The sequence below is a fragment of the Saimiri boliviensis genome, chromosome 3 (genome assembly GCF_048565385.1).
Source record: "Saimiri boliviensis isolate mSaiBol1 chromosome 3, mSaiBol1.pri, whole genome shotgun sequence".
In the NCBI taxonomy this organism is placed as follows: Eukaryota; Metazoa; Chordata; class Mammalia; order Primates; family Cebidae; genus Saimiri; species Saimiri boliviensis.
In genome coordinates this window covers 157,916,383-157,934,799 of record NC_133451.1, presented here as the reverse complement: position 1 = coordinate 157,934,799, position 18,417 = coordinate 157,916,383, and the positions used below count along the sequence as shown (strand labels likewise).

General features: G+C 34.2%; 1 long non-coding RNA gene across 1 annotated transcript in view; it reads right to left on the bottom strand.

Annotated features, from left to right (window-relative positions):
- Positions 1 to 1,786: 1,786 nt before the first annotated feature.
- Positions 1,787 to 18,417, bottom strand: part of LOC141583935 (uncharacterized) — a 50,096-nt gene continuing 33,465 nt past the window's right edge. The window contains exons 3-4 of the long non-coding RNA XR_012516766.1: positions 10,564 to 10,671; positions 1,787 to 2,241 (exon numbers count right to left, since the gene is read on the bottom strand). This is a non-coding gene — a long non-coding RNA (uncharacterized LOC141583935). The remainder of the gene's footprint in view (positions 2,242 to 10,563; positions 10,672 to 18,417) is intronic.

Genomic DNA, 18,417 nt, shown 5'->3' with positions numbered 1-18,417 from the left:
GACCACAGTTTATGATAGGTTTCAACTTGGGAAGTTACAGAATCTCCCTAGGGTCTCTTCAGGACTCCACACACAGAAAGGACTGTCAGAATCTAACCTTAACAAAACTGAAATGCTCAGGTTCCTGGAATGAATGGGCCAACTAAGACATCCTATAGAGGTTAACATAAACAAACACACTTACAAACTGCTCTTCCAGGAAGAATGTCTGTTACATAGTAGATCCTAAAGAAATATTTCTTAAACCACAACTCATTTAGTCAATATTGATTGGGCATCTTTTCTGTGCAAGGCACTGTTGTAGGGTGGGGAGAATCAAAAGTGTTGAAAAGAACAGAGAGCCTCATCAATTGCATAGAGTATGATATAATAACTGTTATAACATGATACATCCTATAGAAACTCTGTCTACAGATATCATATACATTCATCTAGGCAAGAAGATATTTGTACCAAAACTTAAAGGTTGAGTGGAGTGCACAAGATTGAAAGGCACTGAAAAAAAGGAAATAGAAGTAAATTGAACATATGTGAAAAATTGTAGGGTAACAAAGAGAAATTTTAATACTCCAGGACTAGAGATTGAGCACTACATGTACATTTTTTGTCAGGCAGACAACACCTTATCCAGCATAGTTCGTAGGATAAAACTCTGGAAGACATTAGGTAGGTATCTGAAAAGTGTTCATATGTTTTAAAATGGAATTTCTGTCCTATATCAGGAAATTTGTCTTTTTTTTTTTTTTTTTTTTTTTTTTTTTTTTTTTTTTGCTGTATATAGTAGCACACCCTAAATCCCTCGTTTTCAAGAGGCCAGAGATAAAAACTGTGTCAAGGAGGGAAGATTCTCATTGTATTGGTGGACTGAACCGGGGCTAGGACTCTCTGCCAGCTGAGAGGCTCTCTCTTCCTCTCATACTCATGTTGGGTCTGGTTGTTCAGACGGCTATTATTTCATGGAAGCCAGGTAGACCACAAGGTCCACCACTCCGTTACTATAGCCAAAATCATTGTAACATCAGGAAATGAACTTAACGATGTGGTTGTTGAAGAAAATGCCAGCTCAAACATTGAAGGTGGAATAGCAGGTTTTACTTTTAAAGCTACAGGAGACAACCTGGTCTTCAGCTTAGCCCAAGATGCCATCTGGGGGCCGTAATATTCATGCTTCCCCACTTTCTTGATGCCATTATATTTAGCAGCTTTTTCCAGATGGAAGATCAGATCCATAAGCAACACACTGGGTGTGGGGATACTGAAGTTCATGTCAGTGAGCTTTCCTATCAGCTCATGGATGACTTAGTCCACAGCAACACCAATATATGCAGGAATGACGTTCTGAGCACTTTTACAGGTGTCATGCTGCAGTTTCCCAGAGTGTCTTCTGGGTGGCAGTAATGGCATGGAATGTGGTCATGAGTTTCTACATGATGCCAAAGCTATCACGAATGGTCTTGGCTAGGGGTGCTAAGTAGTTTACAGTACAGGAGACATTTTTGAAGATATTGAGGAAAATGTCATGCTTCCCATGATTCATGCTCATCACAAACATGGGGCATCAGCAGAAGAGGCAGAGACAGTGAGCCCTTTGGCCCCACCCTTCAAATGATCATCAGTCTTCTTCAAGATACTGAAGACCTCAGTGGACTTGACAACATATTCAGCAACAGCATGACCCTATTTGACAGTGAGATCTCACTCCTGTAAAATAGACATGGGCTTCCCTTTGATGGCAGACTTCCTGTTCTCAGCCTTGACTGTGTCACAAAACCTGCCATAAGTAAAATTACATACTGGAACATATAGACAATGTAGTTGAGGCTAGTGAAGAAAGAAGTCATTGATGGTAACAGTATCCACTGTGATAGTGATAAAGTCAGCCCTGGTGACCAGGCAATTGATATGGTCAAATCCATTCACTCCAACTTCGCCATCATGTCTCGGGGTCCTGGTTGGCATTACGTAAGAAATTGCCACTGTCTGTTACACAGCTAGAAGCAGAAAGCCAGAAAGTAAAGCCTTGAATGACACTGATTAGTAATATTTGCACTAGTTATTAGGCTTTGTATAAGGTTAGACTGCCTGGAATCCTTTTCCATTATGTTCACGAAGTCCCCAGTTTTGGTTCATAGTGTGTACTTGCTGTAGTTGTAATTTCAAGTACCCTCTCGAGGCTGCTGCATCCCCAGTTGTAATTTTAGCAAATTCTGTCCAGAAGGCAATGTCAGGGCTCTTGTGGAGCTGGGGAAGTAAGGAGGAAAGTATGCTGGCTTTTATTTGTAGCACTGCACTATTAGGGAAAATCTGGTCAGATCTGGTCAATACCAAAAGCACTTAATAATTCTGATTAAGGAGGACCAGTTTCCAATCTGATTATTGTATTTAATGATGGCACTCTGTTATTATGTATTTAAATAAGTTTTCACTAAATAGGAAATAAGACTATTGGGGTAAGTATTTTATTTGAACTAACATCATTAATATTACGAATCATCTCAGCTGCCCTAACACAGATATAATCTGATTTAGTATTTACAACAGTGTTATCAACCAGTGTTATACCTCCATCTGAGTTACATATTTAAAAACTGATTGAGTAAATTTCCTTAGAAAATGAAAAAACCAAAAGTATTGCAAACTTTTATTCTCAAGTGCAGAGTTTTATTCACTTTTCCATAAAGCCTTATCAACTGAATTGAAGTTTGAAAAGTGACTCTCAATTTAAGGTTTTAAAAAAACTATTATGTTGACAAAAATATTATTCATGTTTTATTTGAGATTGATGATGCTAATTCCAATGTTCAACTATCATAGTAGTTTTCTCCAACTTATTTATTTCTATAACTAGTAAGAAAAACTATGTGGAATATCATTTTGGAGATAACATACGCAATGTCCATCTAGGCACATTTAAATATCTAACCTGCAATTGATTTTTTTAGCAGCAATAAACAGTGATTTCTGGTAGCAATTTGTGGACTCTGTGCATAGTATTTAATAGACTTACTGCTTGAAATAAAGCAAAAGGACAGATACGACTTAAGGGAAAAAGAGAATTGAAATGGGAGATGGATTTGGCATGGTTAAGAGTCAAGATAATAAAACCTTAAAGTATAATTTAAATAACAGCTCCAGGTAGTTAACGAACCTTCAACCTGATAATCAAATAACTGCTATGATTGTTACTGAGTCTGACAGAATAATTGCCTTCTTAGTCATGAAATACAAGCTTTAACATTTAGTTCTAGGCTCAGAATCGAATGTAAACATTCTCATGAGCAAATCACAGTTAATATGAAGCATTTGCAAACAATGTGCACTCTGTGGAAACAACTATAGATGTTCACATCATGGTTAAGCTCCGTAGATTTCTTCTCTGTACATTTCCCATGCTTCCACCCAGGCAGGGATGCGATTAGCATACACCTTCCTTCAACTGATGAAACATTATTATTAATTATTGTTAAATTTTTCATTATTCTTAAACTCACTGATATGGAAAGATTGGAAGTGAAACCACAATTTCCAAAGTTGAAAGCCATGATGATTTTATTATCTCTGTAACTTCATCAGAATTTTAAGAAAACGTTGAGCCAATTCTGTAATGCATATTTGTGTATTCATACAAAATGTTATTTCAGTTTTATTTTCACAGTTAAGTTTTATAACTTCAACAGTTTTTTTTGTTAATACAATTTTTGTTCTTTGGATACTTAAGAAAGCCACAAATTATTGTTGTTGATCATAATTCCCTTCTTAGTTTTGTAAAACCTGAGTATTAGAGACACAAATATTTTAGACAATTTCATAATTAGTTGCTAGTTTTTTTATACCCCTACAGCTTCCAGTCTCCCACGCAAGTACAAACCAGGCCAGACTCTGCTTAATCTCTGAATTCCGATGAGACTAAGCACGTTCAGAGTTATATGGCCATAGACAGTAAATTATTCACTTTTAAATGATCATGGACTCATTTAGAAGACCCACACGATTTGGATATTTCAAGTAGTAATCCAATATTACATGAATTTTTATAATTTCCTTATTTTAACAACATTGAAATTTACTTGAACCCTCTCCTCCTGAAAATAATATTAATTCAGGAACTCCCACTCTTTTGAGTTCCAGGATATAGTTTACTAAAAAGAACAGCCCTTCTCCATATGACTTAAATAAGACTTGTGGATGATGCCCTTGTTTACTTGTGTAAAGGCTAGACAGAGACCCTTCAAATTCCTATTATTTGACTCATAAATGTTTAACTGACCTGTTTGTCCTCTAGCCAATCTGGAAAGAATGCCCTCTAACTTGACTAAAATTTAGATGGGTTTCTTTTTTTGACTGGAGACCTTGAAATCTTGACTCAGATTAAACAAACACTGAAACAGAAAAACTCCTTAATGGCCTCACCTGAGAGTCGTATGTCTGCAGAAAAAAACATTCCCTGATCAAAACTCACACCATCTGCCATTCCGCTCTCCCACACCTAGTCTTTGTAGCATCATTCCTTCCTATACAAGGAAAGCTCCTTCTTTCTAACCTGCCAGATAGTTGTAGATCTAATGGTCACAGCATTTCCCCTATAGCAGTAGTCTTTGGAATAAAGTCTTTTTTTCTTAACCTAAACCCAAGTTTGCTTTGTTTGATGGTTTTCTGGTATTGTGACTTGGATGGAGTGCTGATTCCCTGGATCCCACTCTCTTCTCCTAGGTAGCCATGTCAGCTTATTGGATCCTTTATGTTTTTACTTGGCTGGGGAAATTAGGGTCCATGGTGAGTTTCACCGCCTAATCCAGTGCTGCAGTTGTACTTACTGCAGAAGCTCAGTAAGGAGTTGATTTTATTTTTTTTTCGGGCAAAGACTTTTCATTGACCCTTATGTGAGACCTTTTACGGCTAAGTGGAGACATACTGAATCTCTTTTCAAGTCAGATGGGCTTCTGAGATGCTGCAATGGCCACTTGGTTTCCCCTCAGTCTCTCAGCCAAAACTGAGTTCATAGCCATCGTCAGATTAGACATGAGGCAAAGACAGTCTTAAAAATCTTATTCATGCATATTGGTGAAGACACTTCAGCCTTCACATTGACCATGTAACCTCAATTTGTTCTGTCTGCTAAAAACACAATCTTAGTAAAATTATAGAAATAGGGCAAGGAGGAGAGCCAGATCTTTTATATGAAGCAGGGGAATTTGTTTTTCTGTTTTTTATCCCTAATTGCTATCCAAAATTTTACAGTTGAAGCTGTATGCCCTCTATTTTGTGTCTGTCTGAATGCTCATATATGTATGTATATTTTATATGTATGTGACATATTCTCAGCTTCAGATGATATTACCAAATTATTGAATTTTAAAAACTTCAAAGGAGATCTATTCCTATTGACTGAGTGATAAAAAAGCACTTATATAAATTAAATCTTCCTATAATTACAAGATATTAAGAAAATCAAACTTTCAATACTTGTATTTTTGTATATATGTTATATGCATGTAATATTTTCCTACCCTCAGATGTTGTTACCAAATTTTTGTATTTAAAAATTTTTAAAAGAACTCTATTCTTACTGACTTTGTGATAAATAAGCACTTATGAATTAAACATTTCTATATTTCCCAGATATTAAGAAAATTGAACTTTTAATAATTTCAAATGTATTTTTGTGGAAACTAATTCAAATGTTTTAATTGTGCATACCATTTGCCATTTATTTTTATGGTAGTTAGAGGTGTTAATAGATAGCTAGAGGTTTGAGCTCAGTGGTTTAATAAACATTCACTTTTACCAAATTGAGAAGTTATACTATAAGGAAGTATATGGCTATAAAAGGCTGTGAGGTATGTATTTGTAAGATATACTTATCTGCTACAGAATATTTGTGCTGTAAAAGACTATTCACAATTACCTACTTCATAGTTTCATCTGCATAATAAAAGTTATGGTAGTTAAAAGTTGTAACCAATCATGTAAATAAGAACCTATTGGGAGAAATAATGACAGAAAGGAAAATCATTAGTATGGAAAGCATAAAGTATTCGTTTTTGTTAAGAAAAAGAGTAGTGTTTCTCTTAAAGTAAAATGACTGCTTCTTCCAGGAGAAAGAGGAAAGTATAGGTAAAAATTTGAATGAGTTCAGAGAGTTCCAGAAGGTTTATAGAAAATAAATTTTATCTGCTGTGGTCAAAGCTAGATAAGATTTCATGTGTTTTTACATAAAAAAGAAATTTAGTCCTGGTGCAGTGGCTCACACCTGTAATCCCAGCACTTTGGGAGGCTGAGGCTGGCAGTTCGTCAAGTTGGGAGATCTAGACCATCCTGGCTAACACAATTAAACCCCGACTCTATTAAAAATACAAAAAATTAGATGGACGTGGTGGTCTGTAGTCCCAGCTACTTGGGAGGCTGAGGAAGGAGAATTGCTTGAACATGAAGGCGGAGATTGCAGTGAGCCCAGATTGTGTGTGCCACTGCACTCCAGCCCAGGCGACAGAGTGAGACTCCATCTCAAAAAAAAAAAAGGGGGGGAGGGGGGACTTTAGTGTTAAATATACTGACATACTGATGCAAAACTAGAATTTGTATTTATCTCTGTTAAAATGACAATAACTTTTTTTATTAATAGTGTACCTTTAATAAGAGTTTACAGAATGTTTTTCTTCACCTTCTGGATAATCTACCTAGAGGGAAAAATTCTGACATTTATTAGAAAAATTTGTTGTGCTTTTGTCGACTTTATTATACCCTTGAATATTTAAGAAAAATAATATGTTTGCCTTTGTAAGAACTAAGCCTCTTTACAATTGTTACATTTTATGCTTGCTTTTAAAATCTTTTGTTGACCCTTTCATTAAATAGGTAGCCAAGTATTTTCTCAGTAGCCCAGAATCCAATTTAATCAAATTTTCAAACCTTCTTACAACTGTTAATATCTTTGCCTTCTCAAATCAAATTCCAAGGGATATCTTTTGCAGGTAAAATTGTCTTTTAGAGTTCCCTGAATCCCCTAAGAATCAGAAATCAGTTCTTCTTTTACTTTTATAAAGAGAAGTGCTACAAATAATTCAGATTATTTGATATAAGTTGCAAGGGAGGCATCCAATCAGATGAGATGTTAAGCATTCCCTTGATTAATTTTATTTTATGAGGAAAATATTGTTAAAATAAGTATTTCAGAAATTGTATGAAGTTCCTCAAGACTTACTGATGCCCTTGCCATTGATATATTGCTATTTTTTTCAGAGTCCTGGTGCTGCTTTGCCTTACATTATGCAACAATATAGTGTTACTATTCATACTTTCAGTTACTCTTTAATGTTATTTGATTTTGGTTTTATTTCTTTAATTTGAATCTAGCATATTCTGGGCTACTGGGTTTCAGCTGGGTATTTACGTTACTTACTTGTGTTATTTTTTAAAATATATAGATATTTAGGACCTACTCCAAACTTACTAAGTCTCTTCATTAGGACAATACATAGAAGTATTCTTTATATATTCTAACGATACATGTATATTCATATTGTTTCTCATAATTGTTAGATATTGTATTTGAAAATGTTTTTCCTCTGTAAATAATATATTCACTTTATATATTAGATGTATATTCACTTTAATTTGAAAACATAGTTAATTGTAATGTTTATGGGTATTTTGTCAAAAACTACTTTGGATTGACTTTGTTTCATATGCCTCAAAAATAAATTCAGAAACTTTTTTTTTTTGCCAATTTTATTATTTGCAGAGGTGCTTGTTAAACAGAGATAATTGGAAACACTGGTTCTTACTTTGACTGGAAGGCCATTTTGGAGAATGTTGCTTATCTAATCAAATATGAACAGTATGAAAGAAATAAGGTTGATTTTTTTCTTTAAATGGAGCCAAGGCTTACAAAGCTCTTATATTAGTCAGGGTTCTCTAGAGGGACAGAACTAATAGGATAGAGGTAGAGATGGTGTTATTAAGTATTAACTTACATGATCACAAGGTCCCACAACAGGCTGTCTGCAAGTTGAGGAGCAAGGAGAGTCAGTCTGAGTCCCAAAGCTAAACTCTGTCTCAAAATAGTTGTAGGCTGAGAGGCTAGGCCAGTCTCTACTTTTCACATTTTTCTGCCTGCTTTATATTCACTGGCAGCTGATTAGATTGTGTCCACAGATTAATGGTGGATTTGCCTTCCACAGACCACTGACTCAAGTGTTAATCTCTTTTGGCAACACCCCCAACCAGACACACGCAGGATCAATATTTTGCATCCTTCAATCCAATCAACTTGACACTCAGTATTAGGCATCACAGCTCTCTTCTGAAAATTGGCATGAAAGTTGGCTTACAATGCTTCCAAGTCATACAGATGAGTAAGAATGATAACTTCCTGCAAAGCTTAGGAATCTTAGGATATTTTGGTGACTTCAGGAACAGAGAAATTTATCCAAATTTATAGCTACTGAAGGTGAAATCTAATGGCAAATTATTGGCTTATTCCTAACCTCAAGAGGATTTTAAAAGTCCAATCTGAGATTCCTTATAAGAATTTCCAACAATGCAAACTTCAAAAGGCTTGTATAGGAAATTACTTTTGTTGAACTTAAATAAATAATCGCATCAACTCAGAGACAGGCCTTATTTTATGATCAAGAATAATTTTTCTGTAAGATTATATTTGGTCAGAGGAAAGGAATGGTGATTGTAGAGAGATATTTTATGTTTCAGTAGAAAACTAGAGCTTCTAATACAGGATAATCATATTCTGAACCTGTTTGCTCTCTTTTGACTATTTTTCCAGCTTTTTGTAAATTGCAGGTAACTGATATGCAAAGTCTGTTTCTCAGCGATTCAGTTGACTTTTTCTACTATGAAAAAAAATTAGTTACCTACTTGTAATGTGTATTAGATCCTGTCACCTTGTATAAATTGACAAACCTTATCAAACTCCCAATTATGTTTGTTTTCTTCAATATCTCGTTACAACCAAACTAATGCTCCCAATCTTTCTCCCCAACCTCCAACTTGTTACAGAAATCTCAGCCTGAATGCCCATATTTGCAATGGCCTCTGCAGAGAATTAGCTGACTGTGAAGAAAAACATCCCACTACTCCACACCTAATTCTTTTCAGACTTGTTTATTGTTTTTATTAAAAAGCCCTTTCTCACTTTGGAGACTCTTGTAGATTTTGGGATCAGAGCAAAAGAGCATAGACCACAAGAAAAATTACCCAACATAACAGAATAAGAGTTGGACAAATGGTTATCCATATGCTCAAAGAAACTGTAGACAATATGGCCATTGCATTCTCTCTATCGCAATGATCCCTGGCCCCAATGCAATAGTCTTCAAATAAAGTCTCTCCTTACCCAAGACTGGATTTATTTTTTGACACTAACTTCCAGTATGTTACTTTTACCCAGAATTATCTTTTCTTTCACTCTCCTATAGTTGAAACCCTCCACATTTAGAAATTAAATAAAAAGACACATTTTTCTCTGAATATTGTCCCTATCTGCCAGTCAGAATTAATTGTAAGGTGTTTTAGTTGAACTTTTATTCATCATTTATTAATCCTCCATTTATAAGAATGGTTTACCAAATTTTGTCTAAAATTAAATTTTTAGTCACTTAAAAGCAAGAAACCTGAATTATTCACTTTCTTTTTTAATAGTCCTTTGGAAAGAATAAATATTCTATGTGTGTCTTTTTCATTTATTTAATATAAAGTTGTCACTCTTACTATCCCATAGAAAAAATGGTATTTTAGGCATATTCTGAGCCGTGTTTTTTCACTAGTTATATATATTTGAAAAATAATTTTTTTCATTTCAAAGACCATTAAGTAGAAATAGTAAAAGTGATCTTATAATCTCTTATCTAGTACCCTTCCACTTTACCTGAATATGTTCACATTAGTTTTTCCTATTTAACATATAGTGTATATATAAGATTTTAATTATTTGATTCAAGTTAATTTTTAAAATATATTCTAGTTAACACGAAGTAGGTGATGTCTAAAGGTAATAAGGTATATGTATGTAAATATTTCTTGGTCGCTCCATGCCTTTTCATAATACGTGCCATGACAGAGTAAGAGAATAAGCAACTGGCTTAGACTGAGTTCATGTCTATAACGATCACATCATTTTATGAGCTGTGCTTTGAAAAGCTTCTTATTCCTTTTTCTTGTGTTCCTTATATTTGCTGACAATAGTTTTCCTTCTATTTGTAGTTTCAGCACCATGCCTAATTATAAGAGATATTGTTTCAGGCTTTAGTTGGTTTCACTGGCAAATTCACCCATGGTTTACTAGTTACCAAGGAACAAAATCCCTGCCATGTTCCCATATGCTTGATCATTTGTTTTCTGAAAGAATAGACTAGTAGACAGGAATGCGATTGAAAGGGGTAGTTATAAAATAAGCAAAGAAATCATAGGTTACATGCTGTTTAGGCATACTCCAAACACGAAGAATATTTGACCTAGCCCTCATGCTGCATAAATGAGTGATCAGGCAAGTTGCTATAACAAAGAGGCACCAAAATATGGTAGTAAAAACAGTATAAAAGTACTTACCTTGTACATAAAAGGACAGAAGTAGTAGGTCCAGATCTGGTAGGGAGACTGCCATCTTTGTTCAGGTGTCTATTTCATGGGTAGCTCTTTCACACCATCTCCAGGCCACTGGATGGTAAAACAAAAGTTAGAAAAACACACAAGTTCTTCTGAAGGCATACCTCAGAGGTGGATATCACTTTGCATATCCCATTAGTCAGAAAATATATATGTTTATAGCAAAACTGCATAAGAGGCTTGGAATTGTAGTCTCTAGCGAAGCCCATTTCTGTCACTAGACGAGGAAAGATAAATATTAGTAGGTAATTAAGGAAACTCTGTTCCTTTAGCCAAAACAGAGAGACAAGAAAACTTGTGATTTATATCACTTTGGAAGAGTTGTGCCTACAAATAATCTATTCAGCATACAATTCAACTGTCAATCCACGGGAAAAGAAAGGGGTACAGGAAGGTAAGAAGTGCAATAGAGAAGAATATTTTAATCTACAAGGACAAACACACGCGTGTTTGCACATGTGCACACGTGATACATGCTAATTAATTTTTTGGCTTTATACTTCATTTCTGACTAGAGATACAATCTCCCAGAGATTTAGAAGTTCAAACTGAAACAGGATTATAGAGAAATCATTTTATTCAAAGACAAAACTATTGTAAGCTTGAGTAAAGATAGTTTATTCTTTTAAGTTTGCAAAATCCCACCAGAAATACGGAGATCAAAGTTTGCATTAAAGGTAAGATAGAACAATCATAATCTAATTTCTTATAAAAACTGAGCACCAAAGTCCAAAAACTATGCTATTAACATTGTGGCTGGGTTATCCGTTGAGATAATATCTTTCTTTAAGCCTTATTATTCTATCACAAAATATTGAACTTACATAAATATCTTCAGACTTTGACAATTTCAATATGACGTGCTCAAAGTTTCCCCCAAATCTGACTAAACTCAAGTGTTAGCAATTAAAAATAAAATTATACTCAGTTGGTCTTTTATTTTATGTGACCTATTTCAGTAATGATTATAACTCACCATTCTTCGTGTCTTCATCAATATACCTACTAGTGATTACATCAATGAGGTCTTTTTACCCACAATATTAATGAGAGTACATTTATATGATAATTTTTTACCCTGAAACCTATACCTTTAATTGCATAAAGTATAATTTCACTTCTGTTTCAAAATTTATTTCAGATGTTAAAATGATATATTAACACAGGGATGTGTGAGTAATAAAATAAGCATCCAGAATGCAAAGTCAATATCAATGCTTTATTAATTAATCTAGAAGAATGCAAGAATTAGGTTTTAAATCAGAGCTTTTTACTTATATATGGTTATAATAAAATAAATGGAAGTAGTAAGGTTATTTTATATATAAACTCTAATTCAACCAAAGTGTTTATTCATTCAGAGGCATGAACATTGATTGGGAATAAGAATGGCATAAATATACCTGAGAAACTGAGTTACATTTTACACTGCAATAACCTCTTGCTTGCTAAGAATTAACTCATAACCCTTTAATCTACTTTCCAAAAGCACACATTTTAACTGTGTCACATCCATCCTTAAGGTTCTTCAACAATTTCCAATTGTTCTTAAGATGACAACTAATTTCTTCCTATGGTCTGTAAGGTCTTGCATGGTCTGATTCCTGCTTACCTATCTAGACTCACCTCTCATTGTTTTTCTTCTTGCTGTAAACTACTGCTGTGCTCCAGTACAATGTGTCCCAACCCTCATAAGGAATTTGTGTAGTGATTTCCTGAAACAATTCCCACTTTCTCCCCAACTTAAGTAACCCATATTCACCCATTGTTTTCTCAGAAAAGTCATCTCTAGATATTTGGACTAATTTATATTTATTTTTTACTGGGACTCATAGAATCTTGTGCTTTGCTTTGATAACTTATTTTTTTGCTGTAATGTTTGATAAGGCTCTCTTATTATTCACTGAGTTCTGTGAATATAAAAGCCTATTCTATCTTTGTATTATTATTGTTGATAATTATGAAGTAAATGTCCATAGTTATAGCTGTAAAGAGTTAGTACTTATTTAATGCATTTTGCATACAGAAATGATTTCTATTACCAATTTATGTATGTATTCTAATAATAACTATTTTTTTCTATTTATTTAGTGCATACAGTATAGTTTGCTCATGAAGATGTGGTCCTATAAAAAGGTTATGCCCAGATATTGTTGTTCTCATATTTCCTACATCCTACCTTTGTAGCTACTAGAAAAAGTTAAGCCCAAATGCAGTTGCTGTTATCCAATTTATTCATTTATGGATACAATTCAAGATCAAATCACTCAATGGAATGCAATGAGAGCATCTTGTGGAACTAATATAAAGAAGAGCTCAGTGGATGGGGTAACTGTACAGTCATCCCTTGATATTCTCGGGAAACTCATTCCAGAACCCCTTCAGATTCCAAAATCCACAGATGCTCAGGTCCCTTATATAAAATGGCATAGTATTTACATATAACATATTCACATCTTTCTGTATATTTTAAATATCTCTATATTACTTTACATAATACAATGTAAATTATATGTAAATAGTTGCTGTACTGTATTGTTTTTTATTTGTATTATTTAATATTATTTACATATTTATTCATTTTTGACTACTTTAGAGCTGCAGTTGGTTGAATCCACTGATGTGGAACCTGTGAATATGTAAGTTTGACTATAGGTAGAAAAGAAAGTAAATAAATTCATTTTTTGAAACTAAATAGCAATCAATAACATGAGAAAATAAATTTAGCTTATCATTTGATAAATATTTATTGAGCTTTTATTATTTGTTTCCAGGATCTAGTGGTAAAGAAGACAATTTGGGTTTAATAGAAAGTTTAACTTATATTCTACACTGAGAACTCCTACCAAATTTATGAAAATAAACTAAATTTGATATGGATTCTTAGTGTAGATTAAAAGTTAAATCAGTAAAAAATGCCCAGCAGATTAAGGTAAAGATCTAGATGGAATTAAATGTATTTATAATAAAAGTAATATGAACAATAGCATGTAAAATTATTTAAGAAGCATATTTCTGTTAGTGGAAAGAATAAATAATAAAATACAAAGGTCAGAATAATGAAAATCTGTACTGGGACTGCCTTGGAAATTAAGATAGCCAGAAATAGAATAAAGAACATGGCATCAACCAAAGAAATGACAAGATAATTTTTATATCCACAGATATCGAAGGTTTAGCAAAAGAGTTGCAGGTTAAGAGATGACATGTAGTTCCAGATAATGAAGAAAGATTTAAAATTATTTGACAGGTTAAGCTACAATTATTTGAAATGTTAAAATATATACACTTTCCATAATGCATCCTCAGAGATCATTACTATGGATAAGAACAAACAAGGAAACATTGTAAATTTAAATAATTAAAAATAAAAATGAGACAAGCATCTGTAGATTTTTGAATCCAAGCGTTGTTCTGGAAATAAAAATACCTAAAAGATTAGAGGTAACGATTTAGATCCCATAATTCTAACACAGAGAGAAAGTCAAATGATATAACTGTAAAAGGAAGACAAAATCTAGGAAATCATTGAGACTTACCCTCATAAATCTACATGTAGGAGGCAGTATAAAAAATTATTACTTAATAGCTTCTATGTTTAGGTTACTAAAATAAGGACAGATTTGAGAAGGGGCGAATAGGAAATTTAGTTAAAGAAACTCCTATATCTTTCAAGCTTTGTTGCAGAGAACAGAATCCTTTTAAGCTAGTATAACACAATGAAATTTTACAGCATAATGGCTATCTTACAGAATTTCCAGAACATAGAATCAAATTTATATGCTATGCAGTCAGGAACAAATGATGCCATGAGAAACACTTAACTGAATGCAGAAGCAATTGGTAAAAGACATTGCACTCACTAGAGACCAGTAACCGGTTCTTTGTCACAGATGCCCAAGAAAAGCCACTCTACAGATTCTCTCTGGGAACAGATACCATTTCACATTGCTCTGCTTTGTCAAAGCATCATACTGCAGACTAACTGCAAATACATCCGAAAAATGTAGTTTTTGGCTTTCCAGCATTCATGATACAAGGAGACATGCTAGAGGGGATAGGAATAGGTGTGGAGAGCCAAACTGTTCTACTTACTGCAAACTGGCATTCACTGGCACTGTTCATCAGGATTCCAACATTATAAAAAAAAAAGGAATATAACATGAAATACATTATGATAGGCATTCCAAAAGAGCTCTAGAACTCTAACGTAAGTAGAGGTTAGTAAAGCAGGACCATAATAAATATGCTTTTAATTATTAGTTTCTCCAAATTGATGTATGTTGAAAGTAGGGAGGTTAGGAGTGGTGGGCAGGGTGGAATAGTAAACAGGTATATTTACACAATAGATAATTATGGTGATCTCAGAATACAAAATGTCAAAAAGTAGTTTAAAAAACTATTTGGCCTATAAATCCAAGAGCAATAGCATGGCTAAATGCATATGATTTTGATTAAAAAAAAATACGCAGATCAGTGGACCTCAAGAGGATGGTGAAGGCAAAGTTCACAGAGCCTTTTTAATTAAAATGAATAGCAAATTCTGTCTGGAATGAAAGCCTTGGAAGACAGTAATTCAAGAAGATAGAACGGACACAGAGTTTGTGAATTCAGTTGGTAGACACCATTTTAAATATCAGTTTGGGAATGGAGGTATTGATTGTATTTAGGAGAACACTCATCTGAATAGGTGCTGGAGATCAGTCAAGGTAATAAATTCAGCTTAATTAGTTAATTATATATCATGAGGTGCTAGAATAGGTTAAAAACTTTAAGTTCATTAATCATTACACAAATCCCTCTTGGAAAGACAGGAATAATCCCAAGGGAACACTGAGATGTGGTTATCTTACTTTCTTGCCTTAGTCTGTTTGGGCCGCTATAACAAAATACCCAGACGTGATAGCTTATAAAGAATAGGAAATTATTTATCACATTTCTGGATGCAGGGAAATCTAAGATTAAGATATCAGAAGATTCCATGTCTAGTGAATGCCCGTTTCCTGGTTCGTAGATGACACCTTCTGTGTCCTCAGATGATGAAAGAGGCAAGACAGCTCACTTAGGCCTCTTTTATAAGGAAACAAATTCCATTCATGAGGACTGTACCTTTATTACCTAATCGATTCCCAAGGCCTCACCCACTAGTAGCATCATCTTGGGGGTTGCGATTTCCCCATAAGTATTTTGGAGTGACAACTTTCAGACCCTAGCAAAGACATAACATATTTTGCAGGTTAATCCCAATGAGATTTGAGGTTTCTGAAGTGCATCAAGAAACTGCAGTTAACAAATTCTATTCCAGAAAGTAATGGTAGATATTAACTTACTGAGAGATAACAAATGCTGTTTTTGCAACGTTCAAATGTTTTAGAAAGGCTAGTTCACAAACCTAATGTTTCTTGGAGTCTCTAATTTTAAGTAGCCCATTAGAAGCTACAAATTTAAATTGTCTCATAATAGCAGTTTACACAGATAAGAGAACAGAGGGGACTCTTGAAAAGCTATAATTACCTTGATTACAGCAAATTCATTCATTTATTCAAGAAGAATTCTAGGCACTGTGCTACAACAGTCAGAAGAACAGCATCTCTGATCTTCTAAAAACTTTAAATCTGGAGCTCCAAGACAGAAGGACATGCATATACGCACACATGAATGATATGTCAGATGGCTTTATGTGCTATGAAGAAAAATAAGATAGGACAAGGGAGATAGAGATTGGAGTGATGTGAAGGGGATTTACATTCCATATAGAGTATTCAGTGAGTCTCAGAAACATTGCAGTAGGGACCTAAGAGATGGAGTAAGATATGGTTGTTTAAGAGATGAGAATTCTAATTAGAATAAAAATCAGGGTAAATGATGAGACACAAGCATGATTTTTATAGATGAGTGAGAAAGAATGATTATCTGGCTGGAACTGAGTATTAAAGGACAGAAGTGAAGTCAAGGGCCAGAAGGCCAATTCAAAATGTGTGGTCCATGGAAACAGAGCTCTGAAATGGGTTTAATTTTATCACATATCCTTTCTGCAGCAGGAGTGTGTTTACTGTATTTTGTCCCATTTTCGACTGTGTAAATATGCATTTTTCTTTACATGGTTGTCCATCAAATTGGAATATGATAGTCTGTGGTATAGATTTTAAGTTTTCTGAGTGTAACAAAAAGATTTTAACAGATAATTAAATGTGATATGAAATACCTTTTATTTTTTGCATTTTTATGTAAGTAGATTCCTTAAGTAATATGACATTCATCTTGAAGGACAAACTAAGATCTTCTTTTTAGAACATTTTTTTCTTAAATGTCTGACATATAACAGAAATGTAAAAATGTATAAAATTGCTTTTAGATTTATAATAAAGTAATAAATGTATTCAATAACATCTTAAAAATTATTTTGCTTGTTTAAAGAACGATAATGCATTAACTTACTCTAATATAAAAAGTGAAATATTTAAATAAGCTCGACACTAATGGAAACTGGAAAATTCTCATAAGATGAAGAAAACAGCTAGTATTACAATGTTTGATATTGATTTAATAACATCATAAGTTGTGTTAACTATTGACCGTATGATAAAAATAAGCACAGTATGTCTTACAAGTATCCAAGTCTCTTATATGCAATAAACTAAAAAAATATAAATAATTGTAGCCAGAATGCGATAGGACCAAATTTTGGGTTCTATTGAAAATACGGTGTCTGTGGAAACAGAGTTCTGAAACAGGTTCTAATTTTAACATACACTCCATTTTCAGCAGGAGAGCACTAATTGTATTTCATCCTCTGTTTTCTACTGTGCAAATATGCCTTTTACTTTGAGTGCTTGTCCATCAACTTGGAATATAATCTGCCTCACTAAGACACGTGCAATTTACAATGTGCTTTCATTTCATTTACTATGTGCCAAAGGGATTCTTTTTAAAGTAAATGTTTGCTGAAGGCTGGAATACATGTAGAAAGTGCAAAAATTCGAAGTCTAAAAACTTCATGCATTTTTGCAGAGTGAACCTATCATGTAACTGCTACCATGAAAAAGATAGAGAGTAGGTGGTCACTCAAGCATGTGGTCTGGAATTTAGAATCTGAGGAAACACCGTATAGGCAAGCAAGGGGTTCTGGGATATGCATCACAGAGTCTGAAAGAACACCAAGATCACAGAACTTGTTAGCTTCTTAGAAACATTTTAGATAATGGCTGGGCACGGTGGCTCAAGCCTGTAATTCCAGCATTTTGGGAGGCCGAGGCAGATGGATCACGAGATCAAGAGATCGAGACCATCCTGGTCAACAAGGTGAAACCCCGTCTCTACTAAAAATATAAAAAATTAGCTGGGCATGGTGGCGCACGCCTGTGATCCCAGCTACTCAGGAGGCTGAGGCAGGAGAATTGCCTGAACCCAGGAGGCAGAGGTTGTGGTGAGCCAAGATCGCACCATTGCACTCCAGCCTGGGTAACAAGAGCGAAACTCCACCTCAAAAAAAAAAAAAAAAATTAGATGATAAAACACATAATATCACTATCATACAAAGTGTAAACAAGAAAATGGAGATAAAGTATCCAAGGTCTCTTATTTTCTTCACCTTACTACTACTGCAAATATTGGGATTTTAAAAAATAACCTCTTTACCTTGGGAAAGTACCTGTGAGGACTACTTATTCCTTCACACAGGAAAGTAAGTGACATTTCAGGAGAGACTTAGGAGCTTATTATGCATTAAATTACTTTATCCTGGAGGTGAGGCTTCAAAAAGCAACCTGATGGACCACTGGCACTCTACAGAGTATT